This window comes from Caretta caretta, chromosome 5 (genome assembly GCF_965140235.1).
Source record: "Caretta caretta isolate rCarCar2 chromosome 5, rCarCar1.hap1, whole genome shotgun sequence".
Lineage (NCBI taxonomy): Eukaryota > Metazoa > Chordata > Testudines > Cheloniidae > Caretta > Caretta caretta.
In genome coordinates, this window is record NC_134210.1 from 2,560,686 (window position 1) to 2,585,162 (window position 24,477).

Here is a 24,477-nt window from a genome sequence, read left to right on the forward strand (position 1 = left end):
ATAGGCCCAGGAATTCTATTTTACTAGAGCTTTAATTCCTAGCTTTCCGTTGGTATAGACGGGCTATCCAACGCTCAGTGGTCAAGGCCAGGCCAGTGTTTGCTAACGTGGGTGCTTACTGTCAGGCATCCAGATCCATGAATGTCAATGAGGGTTATGGGGGCTCAGCACCTCTGAGAATTTGGTCTCTTAGGTGCCAAAACGCTGACTAGGATGCCTGACTGTAGGCACCCCATTCTAGATTGTCGGGCTCAATGAGTAGTGATTGTTAGGGGGCTTATTCCTTCACCCACTTACTTCCCTGGTCCTTCTCGCATGAACAGAGAGCAACAATACCCGAAGTCCAAAGGTGCAAACAATTCGATGTTTATTGGGGTGAACTTCCAGCAAGCATGATTCCAGTTTCCTTCCTTAGTATCCTCCTTCCCAGCTCTGACACCACAGAGCCATACACCTGTGTCCCTGTTCCCAATCCTGCCCTTAGCAAATATGATTCCAATTTCCTTACCCCCATTCCCTGTTCCCATTTCCCCCTTTAGCAAAACATGGTTCCAATTTCCTTACCCCTATTCCTGTTTCTATCTCCCCCACCCACACACCCACCCCCTCACTTCCTGATTCACTGCAGACTATATAGTAAAACTTGAGTTCTGCTTAGCTATACTTTAACCAATCATTTTCCTGAAATTTAACTAACCAATACCAACATACTGTAACATGATTATGTAAGGTTTCAGAGTAACAGCCATGTTAGTCTGTATTCGCAAAAAGAAAAGGAGTACTTGTGGCATTTTAGAGACTAACCAATTTACTTGAGCATAAGCTTTCGTGAGCTACAGCTCACTTCATCGGATGCATACTGACAACTGATGAATCCGATGAAGTGAGCTGTAGCTCACGAAAGCTTATGCTCAAATAAATTGGTTAGTCTCTAAGGTGCCACAAGTACTCCTTTTCTTTTTATGATTATGTAACCAATTAGATCCCACCACCTTAATTAGTTTACACCCAGCAAAATTAATTATACAGCAGACAGGAACAATCACAGAACCAGACAGAGATTATACAGACAAACATAGCAAAGTAGGAACTATAATGACAAAACAATACAGAAGTGAGGATTTCACATCCCAGCTATTGATAAGTGAGTTCTTCCCAGACAGGATGCTATCAAACTAAGTTTCCTTTTACATTTTCTAGGCACTTCCCTTTCTCTGGAGGTGACAGGCACTGTCAGGACAGGATTGTATTCCTAACTGCCCAATAGCACCTTCTTTCAATGTGACTAGTTTGGAATGTGAGGAGGTGACCGGTCGCTTCCCAGTTTATGACTGCCTGTTGCTTAGCCAAAGGCCTTAGCCTAAGAACAGGGCCTCAGACTATCACAGTAAGAGAAGGCCCTTACACTGGCAGACAGTGATTTTGATTCTTTCTTTTATCTCTCTCTAACTAGCCAAGTGATAAGAATACACCTAAATTCTTAGAGCATAGGCCTTTACAGACAGACCTGAATATCTATATCCTAACAGGTTTCAGAGTAACAGCCGTGTTAGTCTGTATTCGCAAAAAGAAAAGGAGTACTTGTAGCACCTTAGAGACTAACCAATTTATTTGAGCATGAGCGCTCAAATAAATTGGTTAGTCTCTAAGGTGCTACAAGTACTCCTTTTCTATATCCTAACAGTGATCAATGGCTCGATGTCTAGTTGGCAGCAGGTATCAAGCGTAGTGCCCCAGGGGTCAGTCCTGGGGCCAGTTTTGTTCAACATCTTTATCAATGATCTGGATGATGGGATGGATTGCACCCTCAGCAAGTTCGCAGATGACACTAAGATTGGGGGAGAGGTAGATATGCTGGAGGGTAGGGATAGGGTCCAGAGTGACCTAGACAAATTGGAGTATTGGGGCAAAAGAAATCTGATGAGATTCAACAAGGAGAAGCACAGAGCCCTGCACTTAGGAAGGAAAAATCCCATGCACTGCTACAGGCTGGGGACCAACTAGCTAAGCAGCAGTTTTGCAGAAAAGGACCTGGGGATTACAGTGAACGAGAAGCTGGATATGAGTCAGCAGTGTGCCCTTGATGCCAAGAAGGCCAACAGCATATTGGACTGTATTAGAAGGAACACTGCCAGCAGATCGAGGGAAGTGATTATTCCCCCTCTATTCAGGACTGGTGAGACCACACCTGGAGTACTGTGTCCAGTTTTGGGCCCCCCACTACAGAAGGGATGTGGACAAATTGGAGAGAGTCCAGTGGAGGGCAACGAAAATGATTAGAGGGCTGGGCACATGACTTACGAGGAGAGGCTGAGGGAACTGAGCTTATTTAGTCTGCAGAAGAGAAGAGTGAGGGGGGATTTGAGAGCAGCCTTCAACTACCTGAAAGGGACTTCCAAAGAGGATGGAACTCGGCTGTTCTCAGTGGTGGCAGATGACAGAACGAGGAGCAATGGTCTCAAGTTGCAGTGTGGGAGGTGTAGGCTGGATATTAGGAAACACTATTTCACTAGGAGGGTGGTAAAGCACTGGAATGGGTTACCTAGGGAGGTGGTGGAATCTCTATCCTTAGAGGTTTTTAAGGCCCGGCTTGACAAAGCCCTGGCTCGGATGATTTAGTTGGGGTTGGTCCTGCTTTGAGCAGGGGGTTGGACTAGATGACCTCCTGAGGTCTCTTCCAACCCTTATCTTCTATGATTCTATGATTTCTTAAACACATGAAAGTTAAGTTACATAGTCTTTATAACTAATACCTTTCAGAGGAACAGCCGTGTTAGTCTGTATTCGCAAAAAGAAAAGGAGTACTTGTGGCACCTTAGAGACTAACCAATTTATTTGAGCATGAGCTTTCGTGAGCCACAGCTCACTTCATCAGATGTGCACGGTACACATCTGATGAAGTGAGCTGTGGCTCACGAAAGCTCATGCTCAAATAAATTGGTTAGTCTCTAAGGTGCCACAAGTACTCCTTTTCTTTTAACTAATACCTTGCATTCCAGTTCTAATCTAAGGTGGATAGAAAGTTGGCTAGATTGTCGGGCTCAACAGGTAGTGATCAATGGCTCCATGTCTAGTTGGCAGCCAGTATCAAGAAGAGTGCCCCAAGGGTCGGTCCTCGGGCCGGTTTTGTTCAATATCTTCATAAATGATCTGAAGGATGGTGTGGATTGCACCCTCAGCCAGTTTGCAGATGACACTGAACTGGGAGGAGTGGTAGATACGCTGGAGGGTAGGGATAGGATACAGAGGGTCCTAGACAATTTAGAGGATTGGGCCAAAAGAAATCTGATGAGGTTCAACAAGGACAAGTGCAGAGTCCTGCACTTAGGACGGAAGAATCCCATGCACCGCTACAGACTAGGGACCGAATGGCTCGGCAGCAGTTCTGCAAAGAAGGACCTAGGGGTTACAGTGGACGAGAAGCTGGATATGAGTCAACAGTGTGCCCTTGTTGCCAAGAAGGCCAATGGCATTTTGGGATGTATAAGTAGGGGCATTGCCAGCAGATTGAGGGACGTGATCGTTCCCCTCTGTTCGACATTGGTGAGGCCTTATCTGTGTCCAGTTTTGGGCCCCACACTACAAGAAGGATGTGGAAAAATTGGAAAGAGTCCAGAGGAGGGCAACAAAAATGATTAGGGGACTGGATCACATGAGTTAAGAGGAGAAGCTGAGGGAACTGGGATTGTTCCCAGTCTGCGGAAGAGAAGAATGAGGGGGGATTTGATAGCTGCTTTCAACTACCTGAAAGGGGGTTCCAAAGAGGATGGCTCTAGACTGTTCTCAGTGGTAGCAGATGACAGAACGAGGAGTAATGGTCTCAAGTTGCAGTAGGGGAGGTTTAGGTTGGATATTAGGAAAAACTTTTTCACTAGGAGGGTGGTGAAGCACTGGAATGGGTTACCTAGGGAGGTGGTGGACTTTCCTTCCTTTAGAAGTTTTTAAGGTCAGGCTTAACAAAGCCCTGGCTGGGATGATTTAGTTGGGGATCGGTCCTGCTTTGAGCAGGGGGTTGGACTAGATGACCTCCTGAGGTCCCTTCCAACCCTGATCTTCTATGATTCTATGATTCTAATCCTGGATTTTCATTTATATTACAGTACAGAACATCGGACAGCCACCTCCCACCCTCAGAAAAAAACTCGAATGTTATTTAAAATTGTTCAGACTTTCACACGAGTCATACAGTTTTGCTCATCATCGTCCTGGACCTGGTTGGGTACTCTGGGAAGTGCTTAGTTCTGATTGTTCTGACATTTTATTGACTGCTTGGTAAATGTTTTATTTTGCCCTCAAAAGTCTTTTTTTTTCTTTCTTCTTTTAATGGGTAAGTAACCTAAATCCTGAGCTGTAATCTAACCCCATTGTGCCACTTTGGCACAGGAAAAAAGTGAGAAAGCCCACAGATCTTCCTAGCTGAGGATTCCCTTCCTGTCATTTGTAATAAGGCTCCTTTACATCATGCTTGCAATGTAGGAGCCTTAAAACTTTCACTGGGTTTTATCCTCTGTCTCTGCGGCTGCTCCAGGCACGCTGGAACAGACACTCTGCCTGGGTTGCTGTGGAAGAGGTGCATGTCCCCTGGCAGACTCTTTTCTTTCTTTTTTTTTGCATTTTTCTGTGCGGTGGCGGGGGGCACAGAAATATGTGGGCCCTATGAATTCTGCACCCTTGCAGGGATGCAGAATTCTGTCAGGAGTAAGTAGTGTTTCCATTTTGCCCAGGATTGATGTCAGGTTAACTGGCCCGTAGTTACCCATGTCATCCCACTTGCTCTTTTTGAATATTGGCACAACATTCACACTCTTCCAGTCTTTTGGAGTTTCCCCTGGATTCCAAGTTTTCTTATAAATTAACATCAGAGGCCAGAGGTGATATCAGTCAACTCTTTTAGGACTCTTGGTACAAGTTTTCTAGGCCATCTGACTGGGAAATTATTATCCCTCGTAGGTGCTATTTAACATCCTCCTTAGTTGCTAAGGGATTGGAAATTAGTTCATCACCCTCACATGATATGAGTACATCATCCTGCATTTTTTCCACATGCAGATTGCAGCGGTCATCGACTTAAATACTGGGTCAGAGTTTGTGAAAACTAGTCCCCACACACTGTTCAGAAGAAGATGCAGCATTGCAAGGTGGAATCTGTCATTTCTGTGGGCTGCAGCTCAGCATTGAAGAGGTCTGTGCACCACACTTCAGTTACCCAGATGAATTTAACCCTGTAACATCTGTGTAAGTCTGAGATCCAGCCAAAGCAAGGTCTGTTGGAAAATATGATCCTTTTGAAATTTTCAGCAGGATATTTCCAAGTAATATCTTACAGGGAAGGGCAATCTTTTTGTCTTGTTTGTATAGAACCCAGCACAATGGGGTCCTGGCCCATGATGAGGGCTCTTGGGCGTTATTGCAATTCAGTAATAAGTGTCCTTAAAGGTGACTGTACCGGGTGAATTTGGGACCTGGTCTTCAAACTGTTTGCTCGGCCTTTGAGTGAAACATGTGTTAGCAAAAACAAATACAAAAAGCAATGTTTTAAATGAGCAACTCCCCTCTTCCCTCCTCCGTTTCTCAGGCTTCACTGCCACCGACCCCCTGCTGCCATACCAGACCTAGTCATCTGGGCAGTCCCCTGGGAAAAGTAGGACAGGCAAGGCCAGGGTGTCTAATGTATGAAATAAGGAGGAGAAAACCTTGACCTTTCAGGCCTTCTTTATTCATCGTAAAGCAGCAAGAAAAGGGCATGAGATGTTTTTTCTCCTGTTGTGCAGAGCTCTGTACTCTGCACTGTCCACAGTAAGAGAAGTCCAACTAGCCTGTTACCGTTTACAAAAGTCAGCAAAAGTGGGAGACAAACAGACTGGTCCAAAGTGGATTGTTTAACTTGAAGTGTGATAAGGGGACTGCAAGGCTCCTGCAGAGACAGGGGTTACCATGCCAATGAGCTGAAAGAGTCTAGAAATAGGAGGGAATGTTTGCAGATGAAATCACCCACATGTGTTTTGATTGGTTACTTTTAAGGGGATGAGGCTGTCACCTGTTCTAGGACACTGGTCATGTGGCAGCAGTGGGATGAGTGGACTGGGAGGTGTATGCTTTACCATCAGGGGACCCTGGGATTTCCCAGGAGACTCCCAGCCCTTCATTGTCCTGCCCCTGAAAGGGACCCTGACCACACTGGGCCAGACAGAGGGAACTGATGACATCGCCACATTCATCAGCTTCAGCTAAATCCTGAACAGCACCTGGGACCATGGGCGCCAACTCCGTGGGTGCTCCGGGGATGGAGCACCCAAGGAGGAAAATTAGTGGGTGCTTTGCACCCACCGGCAGCCAAGCTCCCCGCCCCACCTCACCTTTGCCTCCACCTCCTCCCCAAGTGTGCCGCGTCCCCGCTCCTCCGCCTACCTCCCAGTGCTTGCCACCACCAAACAGCTGTTTAGCGGCATAGCAAGCTCCAGGAGGGAGGGAGGAGGAGTGGGAATGTGGCATGCTCAGGGAAGGAGGCAGGGAAGAGGCAGGGCCGGGGCAGGGATTTGGGGAAGGAGTGGGAATAGAGGTAGGGAGGAGGCAGAGTTGGGGCAGGGACTTTGGGGAAGGGTTTGGAATGGGGGAGGGGGTGGGGCTGGGGTGGAGTCAGGGTGGGGGTAGGGGCAGAGGGGGGTCAAGCACCCACCGGCACGAGCAGAAGTCAGTGACTATGCCTGGGACATGAGCTTTAGGCCGTGCTGGCAGTTACGTCCATGTGTGGAATGAATTTTGTTATATGCACCAATATGGAGGTGACGTGTGGTGGGGGTGGGGCTGAGAGGTTTGGGGTGCAGGAGGGGGCTCAGGGCTGGGGCAGAGGGTTGGAGTGCTGTGGGGGGTGAGGGCTCTGGCTGGGGGTGTGGGCTCTGGGGTGGGGCCAGGGATGAGGGGTTTGGGGTGCAGGCTGCCCCAGGGCTGCAGCGGGGAGAGAGGATGCACCCCAGCCCTCTCTTGCCACAGTAGCCTGGGGCGAGGCACCTTTCCCCGGCCATGAAAGCTCTGGGGCCAGGGGAGAGGCACATCTGCCCTCCTGCGTGGCCCATGATAGCCGGCTGCGCAGCTTAGAGGGAACTTAGGCTGTCACCCCCTCCTGTGTGTGTGTGTCATTTTCCTTCCTTATTTCTCCTCTCTCTCTCTCTCTCTCTCTCTCCTTTTGCCTCTGTTTAATAAGAGTCTGGCTTAGCTGCCAAGACAACTCCATCTTTTGCAACACTGTGCAAGCCCTTGACCAGAAAGACAGCTAAAAGCTATCCCTTACACAGCCCACTGCTGGGCCAAGTTTGCCAGATCACAGACGGCGCAGACCGTGTGCTTGGCCTGTGTCTTTCCAGCGGTGAGGCTGCAGCTGCATTTTCTGTCTTTTCTCTCCCCTCTTGCGTGCGTTGGTCTTGTATTTTGAAGGGAAAAGGACTGGACTTCAGCTCCAGCTCAACTCACCTTTTCTACCCCCTCCAGCAGAGGACAGTTAAAATCTGATGTAATATCATCTGAAAGTCTGGTCAGGCAGAGGGTTCCCCCTACATGAGCTCTCTACAGCTAAAAGCAAGAAAGATGTTAAAATAAAAGCCTCACTTAACAAGTTACATTTCAAAGGTTTTGTCTTTTCTCCTTTTCCTGTCTCTAATAAAAGAGAACAGGGAGGGTGGAGCCCGAGCCCTGCTGCCCTGGTCTGAAGCCTCGGCTTCAGCTCCAGCCCCGGGCCTCAGCGAGTCTAACGCTGGCCCTGGCAACCCCATTAAAATGGGGTCCCACAGCAGTCTGAGAACCGCTGATCTCCAGCAAAGTAACCAATCCCAGTCTGCTTAGAGACCATCCTCCCTGTACTGGTGAGCTGCCCCCGCCCCCCTTCCCTGGGCTCACACAGAACTTAGACTAACACACATAAAAAGCATAAAGTAATTCACCTGGAATGGTCCCTTGAAATAATATTAAGTGGCCTGTTAACTCCTCAAGCCATGGCAGGGGTGGGGGTTATAGTTTATTGTAATAAAGCATAAATCTAGTGTCGGGTCTGTGATTTTTAGCATCTAGGAGAATTACGAATTTAATCTCCCAGGCTCCTCTTTTGAAGGTGTTGCGCGGGTTTCCTTTGAGGATGAGGGCTGAGAGGTCAGATATGGAGTGATCGCTGTGTGAGAAGTCTCCACCCACCGGTGACAGGGTGGTTTTGTTTTTTATCATTTTCCTGTGAGAGTTCTGTTGTGAGCACAGTGATTGTCTGGTTTCACCCACATAGTTGTTGTTGGGGCAATTAATGCACTGGATGAGGTACGCCACATGTTGTGATAGGCATATGTAGGACACATGGATCTTGAAAGGTGTATTGCAGGGCGGAGGGGGAGTGTTATGTCTGCAGCTTTTGCATCTGTTCTGTCAGGGTCTGGGGCTGCTTTGAGTTGGCGTGTCCTGGTCTGGTGTTTGAGGGCCAGAAGAGGGGCTTCAGGAAAGATTTCTTTCAGAATGTGGTCTCCATTTAGGATGGGTTGTAAATGCTTCATGATACCCAGCCTGGGGTGCTAGGTGACAGGTAGGGTTGTATGGTCAGAGGGGGGTTATTTCTGTTTTGAAGCAGGTTCTCTTGGGGTATTTAGGTGGCTCGCTCCATGATGTGATTAACTTCTCTAGTGGAATGTCCTTGTTTGGGGAAGGCAGTTGTAAGTGTTACGGTGTTGGAGCCCATCTGGGCAGGCGTAGGCAGTGCTTGTGTAAAGCCAGGAATAGCTGGCTGAGAGAAGGAGGAAACCTGGGGTGAGACAGAAGCCCTGGGACCCTGACCCTGAGGGCAGGGGTTTGCCTAGAGGGGTGGTGGAGAAGAAAGCCTGCAGAAGGTGGAGTAGGAAGAAGCCCAGGGAAATGGCCATGAAGATTGAGATGGTGCAGACCTTGACTGCTGATTGTAGGGTCCCTGGGCTGGCATCCAGAGCAGTGGGGGGGGGTCTTGGTTCCCTTACTAGCCCCTGGGAAAGGGGCAGTATTGATTTGGAAGACAGCCTGGAATGGCACCCGGACAGCGTGCCAGTGAGACTGTGTTACCCCCAGAAGAGGAAAGCTGGAGGGCCAAGCCATGAAGAGGAAGCATTGTGACTCCTAGAGAACAGGAGGGGCGGTGATGCAAGCAACTGAAGGAAGAGGGTGTCAGACCAGGCAGAGCTAATCCCTAGATGCAGCCACCCGGGGCACTCAGGAGTGAGTAAACCCCCGACATACCCCATGACAAATTATTCCAGGAACTTCAGGGTAACAGAGTGAGGATCTGTGCAGCAGTCCCAGAGACATCTGGGTAACAGATCACATGATGCTGGGTCTGTGCCGTAGGCTGGGGTGTGGGAATAGTTAATAGTCTCTACATTGTGCCTATCCCTGGAGTCTGCGTGTTTTTCTGTACGCTCTGTTCTTTATCTCAGTTGTGCTGTCTGAGCTTTGACAGAGATAAAGGTCCCATTTGTTGTGCTTTCCCAGTGCGGTGAAATCCACTGATCTAATTTCCTCTTGCTGAGTGAAAGTGGAAGTTGTCCTCCTGGCAGCAACACCTGCAGGAAAGCTGAACCGGACTGGAGGGGCCAGAGCAAGCCCTTTGCTAATCCCATTGTCCCCAAGAGCCCTGCCAAAGCAGAAAGACGGGAGGCAAATGCAGCCAAGAGGGAAGTCCCAGAAAGCTGGAACTCCAAAAGGACTAGCAACCTCGCATTGTCCCCTGACCGCAGGACGCTCTCTGAGCATTCGCTGCTCTCACAGGGGTCACAAAGGTGAAAAGCAAAGATCAAACTTCTCTAGAAAACAAAGGAGTGATTGGGGGGAGAGGCACTGCTTTCTCCTGTGGACCACTCCTGTCGTTCCATGCCTGTCCCCGCGCAGCCAGTCAAACAGGTGGCTGAATTTTAACCCATTTCTAGTGGTACCAGACCCACACCCCAGGTGTTAGGCTTTTGCTCTTTTTTCTGACTTCAGGAGGGTCTCTTCTCTCTACTCACTTTTGCTGCCACGTCGGGGCTGGCAGGAGAGCATGCTAGCGATTTTAGCTTTCATTGGAGTTCCCTATGAGAGGAAGACAAGCTCATTGTCTTGACCCCTGGGTAAGAACTTGTCTTGGCTTGAGCCCTGGGTTTTCACGTAGCTAAAAGGGCCTGCCAGCCGCACCTGACCTAACTAAAACGGAAGAGGTCACAGCTGCAGTCCCCTCTGCGGGCAGCCACTTGAACCTGGGGGCCAGTGCTCAGGTCAAGGTGCGGCGTTGCTGGTGTTCTGGGGCCTGTAGTCCTGACAGACTACCCCTCCCAGGTCAGGGGGCCCGTGAACCACCTTGTAGAAATCAGTGGGCTGGATTGGGCCTGTGGGCTACGCTCTGGCCACCCCAACATAGTTTTTGGGAGCTGTATGTAGTGAATCTGTTGCCAGTAGCCACCTGGCCACCGTCTTCTCTCATAAGAGCTCATGGAAACAAGTAAAATCACCACCACAAAAGGGCTGTCTGCGGGCAAAGAGGTAGCTCAGGGTGCAGGGAGGCGGTAGCTAGGGGCTGGATGCGGACAGGGGGTAGCTCAGGGTGCAGGGAGGCGGTAGCTAGGGGCTGGATGCGGACAGGGGGTAGCTCAGGGTGCAGGGACGTGGTAGCTAGGGGCTGGGTGCGGGCAGGGAGGTAGTTCAGGGTGCGGGCAGGGGAGTAGCTAGGGGCTGGGTGTGGGCAGGGGGGTAGCTCAGGGTGCAGGGAGGCAGTAGCTAGGGGCTGGGTGCGGCCAGGGGGTAGCTAGGGGCTGGGTGCAGGCAGGGGGGGTAGCTAAGTGCTGGGTGCGGGCAGGGGGGTAGCTCAGGGTGCAGGCAGGGGAGTAGCTAGGGGCTGGGTATGGGCAGGGGGGTAGCTCAGGGTGCAGGGAGGCAGTAGCTAGGGGCAGGGTGCAGGCAGGGGGGTAGCTCAGGGTGCAGGCAGGGGGATAGCTAGGGGCTGGGTGTGGGCAGGGGGGTAGCTCAGGGTGTAGGGAGGCGGTAGCTAGGGGCTGGGTGCGGGCAGGGGGGTAGCTAGGGGCTGGGTGCGTGCAGAGGAGTAGCTAGGGGCTGGGTGTGGGCAGGGGAGTAGCTCAGGGTGCAGGGAGGCGGTAGCTAGGGGCTGGGTGCGGACACGGGGTAGCTCAGGGTGCGGGGAGGCAGTAGCTAGGGGCTGGGTGCGGGCAGGGGAGTAGCTCAGGGTGCGGGCAGGGGGGTAGCTAGGGGCTGTGTGTGGGCAGGGGGGTAGCTTAGGGTGCAGGGAGGTGGTAGCTAGGGCCTGGGTGTGGGCAGGGAGGTAGCTCAGGGTGCGGGCAGGGGAGTAGCTAGGGGCTGGGTGTGGGCAGGGGGGTAGCTCAGGGTGCAGGGAGGCAGTAGCTAGGGGCAGGGTGCAGGCAGGGGGGTAGCTCAGGGTGCAGGCAGGGGGATAGCTAGGGGCTGGGTGTGGGCAGGGGGGTAGCTCAGGGTGTAGGGAGGCGGTAGCTAGGGGCTGGGTGCGGGCAGGGGATAGCTCAGGGTGCGGTCAGGGGGTTAGCTAGGGGCTGGGTGCGGGCAGAGGAGTAGCTAGGGGCTGGATGCAGATACGGGGTAGCTCAGGGTGCAGGGAGGTGATAGCTAGGGGCTGGGTGTGGGCAGGGAGGTAGCTCAGGGTGCGGGCAGGAGAGTAGCTAGGGGCTGGGTGCGGGCAGGGGGGTAGCTAGGGGCTGTGTGTGGGCAGGGGGGTAGCTCAGGGTGCAGGGAGGCAGTAGTTAGGGGCTGGGTGTGGCCGGGGGGTAGCTCAGGGTGTAGGCAGAGGAGTAGCTGGGGCTGGGTGTGGGCAGGGGGGTAGCTCAGGGTGCAGGGAGGCGGTAGCTAGGGGCTGGGTGCGGACAGGGGGGTAGCTAGGGGCTGGGTGCGGGCAGAGGAGTAGCTAGGGGCTGTGTGCGGACAGGGGGTAGCTCAGGGTGCAAGGAGGCGGTAGCTAGGGGCTGGATGCGGACAGGGGGTAGCTCAGGGTGCAGGGACGTGGTAGCTAGGGGCTGGGTGCGGGCAGGGAGGTAGTTCAGGGTGCGGACAGGGGAGTAGCTAGGGGCTGGGTGTGGGCAGGGGGGTAGCTCAGGGTGCAGGGAGGCAGTAGCTAGGGGCTGGGTGCGGCCAGGGGGTAGCTAGGGGCTGGGTGCAGGCAGGGGGGGTAGCTAAGTGCTGGGTGCGGGCAGGGGGGTAGCTCAGGGTGCAGGCAGGGGAGTAGCTAGGGGCTGGGTATGGGCAGGGGGGTAGCTCAGGGTGCAGGCAGGGGGATAGCTAGGGGCTGGGTGCAGGCAGGGGGGTAGCTCAGGGTGCGGGCAGGGGGATAGCTAGGGGCTGGGTGCGGGCAGGGGGGTAGCTCAGGATGCGGTCAGGGGGGTAGCTAGGGGCTGGGTGCAGGCAGGGGGGTAGCTCAGGGTGCGGGCAGGGGGGTAGCTAGGGGCTGGGTGCGGGCAGGGGGGTAGTTCAGGGTGCGGGCAGGGGGGTAGCTAGAGGCTGGGTGCGGGCAGAGGAGTAGCTAGGGGCTGTGTGTGGGCAGGGGGGTAGCTCAAGGTGCAGGGAGGCGGTAGCTAGGGGCTGGATGCGGGCAGGGGGGTAGCTCAGGGTGCGAGCAGGGGGGTAGCTAGGGGCTGGGTGCGGGCAGAGGAGTAGCTAGGGGCTGGGTGTGGGCAGGGGGGTAGCTCAGGGTGCAGGCAGGGGGATAGGTAGGGGCTGGGTGTGGGCAGGGGAGTAGCTCAGGGTGCAGGGAGGCGGTAGCTAGGGGCTGGGTGTGGGCAGGGGGTAGCTCAGGGTGCGGGCAGGGGGGTAGCTAGGGGCTGGGTGTGGGCAGAGGAGTAGCTAGGGGCTGGGTGTGGGCAGGGGAGTAGTTCAGGGTGCAGGGAGGCGGTAGCTAGGGGCTGGGTGCGGACAGCGGGTAGCTCAGGGTGCGGGGAGGCAGTGGCTAGGGGCTGGGTGCGGGCAGGGGAGTAGCTCAGGGTGCGGGCAGGGGGGTAGCTAGGGGCTGTGTGTGGGCAGGGGGGTAGCTTAGGGTGCAGGGAGGTGGTAGCTAGGGCCTGGGTGTGGGCAGGGAGGTAGCTCAGGGTGCGGGCAGGGGAGTAGCTAGGGGCTGGGTGTGGGCAGGGGGGTAGCTCAGGGTGCAGGGAGTCAGTAGTTAGGGGCTGGGTGTGGCCGGGGGGTAGCTAGGGGCTGGGTGCAGGCAGGGGGGTAGCTCAGGGTGCAGGCAGGGGAGTAGCTAGGGGCTGGGTGTGGGCAGGGGGGTAGCTCAGGGTGCAGGGAGGCAGTAGCTAAGGGCTGGGTGTGGGCAGGGGGGTAGCTCAGGGTGCGGGCAGGGGAATAGCTAGGGGCTGGGTGTGGGCAGGGGGGTAGCTCAGGGTGCAGGGAGGCAGTAGTTAGGGGCTGGGTGTGGCCGGGGGGTAGCTCAGGGTGCGGGCAGGGGAGTAGCTAGGGGCTGGGTGCGGGTAGGGCGGTAGCTCAGGGTGCGGGCAGGGGGGTAGCTAGGGGCTAGGTGCGGGCAGGGGGATAGCTAGGGTGCAGGCAGGTAGTAGCTAGGGGTTGTGTGCAGGCAGGGGGGTAGCTAGGGTGCTACCTCTTCATCCAAGCCTGGCCAGGATGTGCTGCAAGCCAAGGAGGGAGCTCCCTGGAGGGAGGGCAGCTGTGATCTGTTCTATTGTGTACACCTCAGGCACGGCCCTGGGTTCATCGGAGGCGCAGCCTGCACTGGGCCGAATCTGCGTGAGCCTGCCTCAGCCTGTCAGTCTGCACAGCAGCCCAAGGGGTGATTGCCGCAAGGGAAGGATGCCTATGCTAGCTGTCCCCGCCCTAGCGCAGCTTAAAATACCAGTGATGATGCGGTGGCGCCAGGGACCGACTGGCTAAGCAGCAGTTCTGCAGAAAAGGACCTAGGGGTGACAGTGGACTTGAAGCTGGATATGAGTCAGCAGTTTGCCCTTGTTGCCAAGAAGGCCAATGGCATTTTGGGCTGTATAAGTAGGGGCATAGCTAGCAGATCGAGGGACGTGATCGTTCCCCTCTATTCGACATTGGTGAGGCCTCATCTGGAGTACTGTGTCCAGTTTTGCGCCCCCCACTACAGAAGGGATGTGGACAAATTGGAGATAGTCCAGTGGAGGGCAACAAAAATGATTAGGTAGCTGGGGCACATGACTTACGAGGAGAGGCTGAGGGAACTGGGCTTATTTAGTCTGTAGAAGAGAAGAATATGGGGGGATTTGATAGCTGCTTTTAACTACCTGAAGGGGGGTTCCAAGGAGGATGGAGCTCGGCTGTTCTCAGCGGTGGCAGATGACAGAACAAGGAGCAATGGTCTCAAGTTGCAGTGGGGGAGGTCTAGGTTGGATATTAGGAAACACTATTTCACTGGGAGGGTGGTGAAGTACTGGAATGGGTTACCTAGGGAGGTGGTGGAATCTCCATTCTTAGAGGTTTTTAAGGCCTGGCTTGAGAAAGTCCTGGCTGGGATGATTTAGTTGGGGATTGGTCTGGCTTTGAGCAGGGGGTGGACTAGATGACCTCCTGAGGTCTCTTCCAGCCCTGAGATTCTGTGATTCTATGACCCTGGCAACAGCCATGCACTGACTGTCCATGCGGAAGCCCTGGCCTACACGTCCGCACTGCTGTCCAAGTGCAGGGAAAGCGACCTGTGCTGCAGGCAGTGTAGACGCAGCCTTAGAGACAGCCTGGGCCGCTGCGCTGGGGAGCTCTGTGCCTTCCCACAGTGCTGGCGGTGGCTCAGGGAGCTGAGTGCTTCTGGCTCCACCAGCCTCCCCTGACCCACCCTGTCTGTAGCAGCGCAAAAGAAGCAGCAGAGATCCAGGGCTCAAGGGGGTGCACTCTGCCCCACCCCCAAGCGCTCCTGTACCCCCTGGTCTGCTGTGGGCCGCACCCTGCATGGCAGGAATTCGTAAATTATAAGGCCAAAAGGGGCCATTGTGATCAGCGGAGAGGACCAGATTTGTGGGATGCTTCCCATAGCTGATGATCATCCCTGGGTCTGGGAGTGGCACGGCTGAGCCTCCTGCCTCCCGTCACTGTGACCTCATTCTCTCCGGTGCTTGGGGTGCACAGAGATGAGGAGGCAAATCAAGGGAGCCCCAGCCGGGGCAGCTGGCGGGGATTTCTGTGGTGTTTAATTCTCAATCCTTTCTGGCTCTGAGCAGGGGATTGAGTGTGTTCGCTGAAATGAAGGGCAGTCACATGGGGACTCGGCACAGCTGGAGCAAGGGCTGCAGCCACCCAGGGAGCGAGGTGCCTGCTGCTGTTTCCCTTCGGCAGGGAGTGACTTGTGGAAAGAGTCGTGAGGCGTGTAGGTGCTAGGGAAGCACCAGCACCAGAGAGCCAGGGTGACCACGACCCCAGGGCGGCCCAAAGTTCAGAATAAAGCCCACTGGGTCCCAGGTTCAGGTTAGGGGAGGCTAAATGCCTTGTGGAGTTGATCTGTGATGAGACCGCCTGTTCCATAAGCCAGCTGGTATCTGCTGTAGTGTTAGCACGTGCATGTGTGTGCACAGGTGTGTCCGTGACTGCGCACGCGCGTGTCTGGGTGTGTGCAGGGGGGGGTGTTGCATGCAGGCGTGCTCATGCATATTCAGGCATGTCTGTGCATGTGTGCGACCGTGGGGATGCGTATGTGCGTGTGTCTGTAACTCCACCTGCTCACGCTCCGCTGCCAGATCCTGGCTGGAATATGTCACCACTGCTCAGGTGAGCATTAGACTGTAAGCGTCTCTCTCCTGGGTGGAATCCCACCCATCAAAAACCTCTTACCAGTGGCCGTTAATGGAACTCCTCCTCCCAGTCTGCCCCCTGCCTCTGCTTCTCCTGGGCCCCCTCTGGCCTTGGCATCTTCCTTGAGTAGCACCATGCCCCAGGTTTAAGACCAAATAACTGCTGATGTTTCTTCTCCCCAGAGCCTCCTGTTAAAGCTGGAGCAGGTTCCTATTCACAGCCTGCAGCCTGTGGGGAAAAACTATCTATAAGAGACAGATTCAGAAACTAGACACCTGTGTCATGCCGGGCTATGAAGAGACGGGAGCAGCCCTGTCCCCATCCCCACTCTGTGCCGCTGCTGCTTTGCTTCCAGGATTTTAAGGTTTTGATTAACAGCAACCATTCAGACCGCGTTCCACACTCTGCCGTGTCCTGCTGCAGTCTCACATGCCACGGTTCCTGAGAGGGCTCTGGACTCTGCTGCTGTCTCCGCTCGGCGCAGGTGACTTTATTGAACGCTGAGTGCATCATCAACGTCTAGCCAAGAAGAGCCTCTTGTGTAGCGGAGCTGGTGCGCTGACAATGCTCAGGCTATGGAGACAGAGGCAGGGAGGTGAGTGGGCCGAATGGGGGAGACAATTGTAAATCTAGGAGAAAGCACCCACCCTAACAACACTTAGCACGCCTGTGACAGTCCAAGCGCTTGTAGAGATTCAGAGATTCCAAGGCCAGAAGGGACCCTTGTGATCATCCTGTCTGATCTGCTGCATAGCACGGGCCAGAGACCTGCCCCCACAATAATTCCTGGAGCAGAGCTGTTAGAAAATTCTCCTGTCTTGATTTAAACATTGCCAGGGATGGAGAATCCACCGTGACCCTTCGGAAATTGTTCCAACCGTTAATTACTCTCACTCTTAAACAGATGCACCTTATTTCTGAATTGTCTAGCTTCAACTTCCAGCCATTGCTTGGGTTAGACCTTCCTCTGCTAGACTGAAGAGCCTATTATCAAATATTTGTTCCCTGTGTAGATATTTGTAGACTGTGATCAAGTCACCCCTTAACCTTCTCTTTCTTAAGCTCAATAGACGCAAGGAGCTCAGTCTCTTTGATCATTCTCGTGGCTCTTCGCTGAGTCAGAGTCCCACTTTACAGATAGGAAAGCTGATGCAGGGAGAGGGAACGCAGCAAAACAGAATGAGGAGTAGAATTGCAGCCACCAGACAAGGTGTCACGGAGTCCCTGGGCGATGCTCTGGAACTGCTCCCCATGAAGTCAGTCAGGACTCTGGGGTAGTCGCCTTTCTGTGAGCAGCCTGTCTTCAGGACACACAGCTCACACAGCTTCCACCTTCCTGGGTCTGACCTCAGAGCATTCAGCATCCTCTGCCCCTCCGTGCGCTTTCCCCCAGCGAGTCCGCTCAGGCGGGGCTCCTGGGGAAGCCAGAGGGTCCTGCACCCCAACTTCGCAGTCAGACGTGACTCTCAGCCGGCCAGTAAAACAGAAGGTTTATTAGACGACAGGAACATGGTCTAAAACAGAGCTTGCAGGTGCAGAGAACGGGACCCCTCAGCTGGGTCCATTTTGGGGGGCAGTGAGCCAGACAACCACGTCTGCACTTCACTCCATGTCCCAGCCAGCCCCAAACTGAAACTCCCTCCAGCCCCTTCTCCTCTGGGCTTTGTTCCTTTCCCAGTCCAGGAGGTCACCTGATTCCTTTGTTCTCCAACCCTTCAGCTCTCACCTTGCAGGGGGGAAGGGCCCAGGCCATCAGTTGCCAGGAAACAGGGTGTCGGCCATTCTCTGTGTCCAGACCCCTGCACACACCTGCCCTCTAGGGCTCTGCAATGATCATACACCCTTACCCCATCACCTAGATACTCAAGAACTGCATAGGGGAAACGGAGGCACCCCCACAATACTCGGAGGAAACATCAAGAACAGGCCCACTTCGTCACATCTCTCCCCCCTTCGAGATTGAACTGAGCGGGGTCACTTTACCCGGTGACCTGGGGAAGTTCGAAGCCACCAATGTTCCCATGGATGCCCCAGCATCTCTCCCATTCCTTGGTAGGAGTTACACCAGGCCCTTCCAGTTTCACGCCCTCCCTTAGGTCGGGGGTGGTCGATAGCACTAGCAGGCTGCATGTGGGAAGGTTTCTGCAGCCCATGCCCTTTGGCCACCCCAAAAACCCAGGGGGTCAAACTGGGATTGGGTTTTCTCCCAGAGCTCCAGTCTGGAGGGCTGCAATTCGGGCTCTCTTGGTTAAGGGCCCCCATCTTGACCTGGGCCACATACTGTTCACTTACAGAACTAGCATGGAGACATCCCTTTCCCAACAACCTTGTCTCCCCAACAAGCTGGCCAAACACAGCCACTTGGTTATAGGACGGTATACCTTTCTTAACAGCTTTCACTCCATCTGAGACCTTCTCAAAGCTCTCCACACTGGATCTTTCAACAGCAAAGTCAGTGGATCCATTCACAACAGAAAATTTCTGCTGTTAGGAACTGAAACTTTCTTGATTAAATCACTTTCACACCCTTCAGTTGCAGTAAACTGCTTGCAAAGACTCCATGAGGATTCCTTTCCCAAGGGCTTTTCTATGCAACAATTCACCCCTCCCAGAAATTCTGCTCTTACCCTCTTTACCTAGGGCTTGCTCTAGGGGAACACTTTCCTGAGCAACAACAGACTCTTTCTGGATCTCCCTTACATCCAGAATCACCTCTGGCCCATCAGGCGGATTCCTACACAATCCCCTTTCAGGCAAACTTACAGACTTCCTAGATAAAAGGTTAGAAGCATTCTCCTTCCCTTTGCCACACACAAGTTCAGGAATCTTTTCCTCCTTGCTACAGGTTTCCACACCCTCAGTAGGTAACACAATCACACACCTTCATGCTCTCCTTGTGCCCTGGCTAGGATCTCACCCTGATTAGACAGAGTTGCTCCACCCTTTCCCAGCCACACACTAGCAACAGGCAAAATACAAGCACCAGAATTGTCTGGTCTCTGGGATTTTACATAGACCCTAACTGGATGCGCCTAGTTACAGGGCCATTCTCCCGAGCAGACAGAAACTTAGGACCCTTCCCTTCCTGGGCTTTAGCTGAATCCAGAACCAGCTCTGAGACAACTGCACGACCCTCAATCATCACAGGCTGAAAGGCCCCTTCTGTCTGCTCCACAGACCAAGAAGAGCCGGACACACTTTCTCCTTTCCCAGACACACAGCTTGGGATCTCATTCCCCTTGTCCCAGCACACAAGGCTGGTCACAGACAACTGCTTGGAGATCAGGGTAGCTCCCTCCATAGGCAAGTCAATACCCCTGACAGACAGAGACCCATTTCCTTCACTGTCCCAATTCTCCACCCAGCTAACAGGTAAGGTCCAGGGACACTCATCTTCCACTCTCCTCGCCTTCCCACCCTGCTGACTGGACACAGCCATCAGCTCACAAGGCTGCCTAGGCTCATCCAAACTTTCCTTACCAAGCACCTTGCCACTCCCCACAGATCCCCTGCCCTGCCTGTGTCTCCCCCCACTCAGCTGGGGTCTCAGCTCCCACTGTGCTCAGCGCTGCCCTTGCTGTCCCAGTGGGGGCAGGCCACTGCTTTCCTCAATGCATCAGAGCCAGCGAGAGTCCCCACTCTTGTGTGCAAGGGGGCAGGGAGCATCTCTCTGTCCCACCCAGCCCCAGGGGTCTGGTTACAGGCAGGCAGGTAGCCTGAGCCTAGCGGCTCCTCCCTGCTGCCAGCCAGGTCATCTGCATTTTCACTGACCATTTCCCTCTCCACCGATTGGTTCCCTGGATTCAAATTCAAACCCTTGGCAGTTACAGGAGCAGGGCCTGGATCCTGTCCCAAAGAGACACAGTCACCCCACAACAGGGTCTCGCAGCTGGTGTCCTGGAGCACCCCAACGACCAGCCAGCCCCACCCCTCCTGGGTCTGCACAGGGATCTGGGCCATAGGCAGGGCGAGGGGCTTCGTCCCTGGGACCCTCACCCAGCTCACACAGCCCCTCAGCCTCTGAGGCTGCACCACCCGGGGCCTGACACCAGTTCTCTCTGTCCCAGGATCTCGCCACCCCAGGAATGTCTCCCCATTGACCATCACCTTCCGCTCCCACTGGGGGTCCGAGGGGCCTGGCCCCAGGAAACTCCACACAGACATATAGGTCAGGAGTGGGAGCGTGTCCACCTCCCCACCCATCTGGCTGATGGAGTCTGTGGCCTTGGGACCCAGCAAGGGAGCTAGACACCGGGGCTTTTCCGCAGGGTTCCCCTGGTTCAAATCGCCAGCCTGCTCAAAGGCAGTGAGGTGGGCATCCACACACCCCCCCCCTCCTTAACTAGGGGCAGCAATTTAGTCTCGAGGTTCCCTGCGGAACTGGCCCCCCGGGATCTATCCCCACTCACCCCGGGGAGGTCCCCTAGGCCTCTCCGCTCCCCCACCGCCAGTTCATGCTGCTGCTGCTTCTGCAGCTCTTTCTCGGGCTCTCGCTGTCTCCCACGGTCCCACGGTCCTCTTGCTCTCTCGGACTCAGCTCCAATCCCGTCCGTCTCGATCCCCCGATGGGGAACCCGATCGTGAAGACCCTCGTCTGGTCGGGGACAGGAGTCTTGGGGATGCCTGGCTCCCACTCCAGCTGCTCCCAGATCCTGCTATAGCCCCATTTGGGGTCAGGAATCTGTTCCTTAGAGCAGTCATCCTCCTCCAGCTGCACGATTAACTCTGCTTTGGTGAACTTTCCAACGCTCAACCCTCTCTTTTTGCACAGGGTTACAATGTCCTTCTTAAGGAGACGGTGACAGGCCATCACTCCACTCCTCCCAAGTTGTTGTGGACTCACAGGCCCGTGTGTTCTCAGCTCCCCACGGTTTCCAGGGAGAACCCCTAGTGTGCCAGCCCTTCTCGAGGTCACCACCTCTTTGCCAGGGTCGCTGCAGACTCCTCCGCCCCTTGGACTGCTTGCTGCAATCCCCAGGGGAACCCTGTTACTGCACAGTCCTTCTCGCTGGTCACACACTCCCAGGGGTTAACCGCCCCCCGAAACCGCTCCTCTCTGAGCCTTCAGCAGGCCTGGTCCTCGGCAATCCCCCTTCGTGTTACTGCTCCCCAGTCACTTACTGCAGGAAGCGCCGTCCACGGGGTGCAGTACATCCCACCGCTGCCACCAGTTGTCACGGAGTCCCTGGGCGATGCTCTGGAACTGCTCCCCATGAAGTCAGTCAGGACTCTGGGGTAGTCGCCTTTCTGTGAGCAGCCTGTCTTCAGGACACACAGCTCACACAGCTTCCACCTTCCTGGGTCTGACCTCAGAGCATTCAGCATCCTCTGCCCCTCCGTGCGCTTTCCCCCAGCGAGTCCGCTCAGGCGGGGCTCCTGGGGAAGCCAGAGGGTCCTGCACCCCAACTTCGCAGTCAGACGTGACTCTCAGCCGGCCAGTAAAACAGAAGGTTTATTAGACGACAGGAACATGGTCTAAAACAGAGCTTGCAGGTGCAGAGAACGGGACCCCTCAGCTGGGTCCATTTTGGGGGGCAGTGAGCCAGACAACCACGTCTGCACTTCACTCCATGTCCCAGCCAGCCCCAAACTGAAACTCCCTCCAGCCCCTTCTCCTCTGGGCTTTGTTCCTTTCCCAGTCCAGGAGGTCACCTGATTCCTTTGTTCTCCAACCCTTCAGCTCTCACCTTGCAGGGGGGAAGGGCCCAGGCCATCAGTTGCCAGGAAACAGGGTGTCGGCCATTCTCTGTGTCCAGACCCCTGCACACACCTGCCCTCTAGGGCTCTGCAATGATCATACACCCTTACCCCATCACCTAGATACTCAAGAACTGCATAGGGGAAACGGAGGCACCCCCACAATACTCGGAGGAAACATCAAGAACAGGCCCACTTCGTCACACAAGGGCTCCAGAACCTTTGTAGAAGTGGGTGGGCCACCAGTGCCAGAACCAGGGGGGCCATGGAGTCACACCCCCACACACACTTTTTAACGTGGGCATAGTTTGGGAGCCAGAGGGTGTCATTGCCCCCCCAAACTGCAAGCCTCAGGCAGGTACAGAGCGGCGCCGGAGCTGATCAGAGGAGTGATGTTCTGGGACAGCCTTCCAAAGGGAGTAGTTGGGGTGAAAAACTTACCTTGTTTTAAGACTGAGCTTGATAAGTTTACAGAGGGGATGGGATGATGAGGTTGCCTACAATGGCCTATGGCCCACCTGCGACTCCTAACGGCTGGCGGTGGGACGCTGGCTGGGGAGGGCTCTGAGTTACTGCAGAGAATTCTTTCCCAGGTGTCTCACTGGTGGGTCTCACTGACATGCTCAGGGTCTAACTGGTCCCCAGATTTGGGGTCAAGAAGGAATTTCCCCCCAGCTCAGATTGGCAGAGACCTTGGAGGTGTTTTGCCTCCTTCTCCAGTGTGTATCATGGGTCACTTACTGGTTTGAACTAGAATAAATGGTGAATTCTCTGTAACTTGAAATCTTTAAACCTTGGTTTGAGGACGTCTGTAATTTAGCCAGAGGTTGGGGGTCTGTTATTGGAAGTGGTGGGCGAGGTTCCATGGCCTGTGGTGTGCAGGAGGTCAGACTAGATGATCATGATGGTCCTGTCTGGCCTTTAAGTTTGAGCCTCAGACCGGGCCAGTGTCTAGATGAGTGACACTGGAAAGAAAGGAACCATCCCAGGCTTGGCTCAAGTGAGGAATTTTTCAGGCACCCTGTAGCCTGAGTGTCCAAGGCCAGGAGCCTCACACAAGCCATAGATACCCTTTACAGAGGACAGGACGAATGTGTAGCCAACTGGCTGTGGGCAGTCAGGCCTAGTGGTGGAAGCAAGAGTTTGGCCTACTGGTTTAGAGATGGGTCCAGGGTGGGCAAAGTCCAGGACACAAGCTGAGGGTCATTACCAGAGGGAAAGAAGCAGAGGCCGGAGCTGGGAGTAAGCAGGAGCTGTAAGCCATGGATCGAAGCCATGAGGGGAGCAAGGGCTGGAACGAGGGCAAGCGCGCGATAGGTGCGGTACACGTTGAGCAGCTGCTGAGCTGCTGTTGGGGCTGGGCTTGTAAGCAGGGCTGCCACCCCAGCAGCCGCTCAGGGGCTGTGGCCAGGCTCTCGGTTCCCAGGCAGGGCAGCGGGGCTCACTGGCTGCCTAGCAGCACAGTTAGTCAGGGAGCTGGCCAGCAATGGGTCCGACCTGGCCAGACGCCACACAGAATGGCAGCATGACATGGGGCTGGAACTGGGGTGTTCCCAGCCTCTGGCGCAGGATGGGCTGAGACTGGGGCCTCCAGCCCCACTCCCCACCCTGCCTAGCTGCACAGTGGGGGGCTGCTTTGCTAGTCAGGGGCATTCTCATCCTCTTTTAGAGGAGACCTAAAAGCAAGGCACTGCCCCCTCCCCCAAGCACTGCAAGTCACAGGGCACTTTGCACACAAGACAGGTGCTAAACCTGGTGTTCTGGCCAGCTGCCAATGGAGATAGGAAGGTGGAAATGCAGCTAACGCATCCCCCTCCCACACCAGCTCTCCATGGGGATATGGATCCTGCCCTTCCTGGCCTATGCTGCTGTCTGGTGTTGCTGTGCTGTGTTAACCAGCTGCCTTGGTCTACTCTCCAGGCGGCTGCATTTCAGGAACAGTGTTAGGATATAGATATTCAGGTCTGTCTGTAAAGGCCTATACTCTAAGAATTTAGGTGTATTCTTATCACCTGGCTAGTTATAGAGGTACAAAAGAAAGAATCAAAATCACTGTCTGCCGGTGTAAGGGCCTTCTCTTACTGTGACAATTTGAGGCCCTGTGCTTAGGCTCAGGCCTTTGGCTAAGCAGCAGAGGCAGCCATAAGCTGGGAAGCGAATGGTCAGATCCTCACATTCCAAACTAGTCACATTGAAAGAAGGTGCTATTGGGCTGTTAGGCACTATCAGGACAGGATTGTATCCTATCATCTCCAGAGAAAGGGAAGTGCCTAGAAAATGTAAAAGGAAACTTAGTTTGATAGCATCCTGTCTGGCAAGAACTCACTTATCGATAGCTGGGATGTGAAATCCTCACTTCTGTATTGTTTTGTCATTATAGTTCCTACTTTGCTATTGTTTGTCTGTATAATCTCTGTCTGGTTCTGTGATTGTTCCTGTCTGCTGTATAATTAATTTTGCTGGGTGTAAACTAATTAAAGTGGTGGGATATAATTGGTTACATAATCATGTTACAATATGTTAGGATTGGTTAGTTAAATTTCAGGAAAATGATTGGTTAAGGTATAGTAAAGCAGAACTCAAGTTTTACTATATAGTCTGCAGTCAATCAGGAAGTGAGGGGGTGGGTGTGTGTGGGGAAAATGGGAACAGGGAATGTGGGTAAGGAAATTAGAATCATGTTTGGCTAAGGGTAGGAATGGGAACAGGGACACACGTGTAAGGCTCTGTGGTGTCAGAGCTGGGAAGGAGGATACTAAGGAAGGAAACTGGAATCATGCTTGCTGGAAGTTCACCCCAATAAACATCGAATTGTTTGCACCTTTGGACTGCGGGTATTGTTGCTCTCTGTTCATGCGAGAAGGACCAGGGAAGTAAGTGGGTGAAGGAATAAGCCCCCTAACAAACAGGCATAGAGATTCGTCCCTGTCTACACCCTCTAACCTGCCTTGGAACCAATCATGATCGTTGGACATCCAGCTGGGAGCTGTAGTCAAGGCGATTCCCCTCCCGCCCTGCCCAGCA

General features: G+C 54.1%; 1 long non-coding RNA gene across 4 annotated transcripts in view; it reads left to right on the forward strand.

Moving 5' to 3' along the window:
• Positions 1–24,328, forward strand: part of LOC125636713 (uncharacterized) — a 46,257-nt gene extending 21,929 nt beyond the window's left edge. For 2 of the 4 annotated variants that reach the window (XR_012668344.1, XR_012668342.1), the window contains exons 3-5: positions 5,050–5,262; positions 15,939–16,966; positions 21,663–24,328. This is a non-coding gene — a long non-coding RNA (uncharacterized LOC125636713). The remainder of the gene's footprint in view (positions 1–5,049; positions 5,263–15,938; positions 16,967–21,662) is intronic. The other 2 variants (XR_012668345.1, XR_012668343.1) reach the window with 2 other exon arrangements.
• The last annotated feature ends 149 nt before the right edge of the window (positions 24,329–24,477 follow it).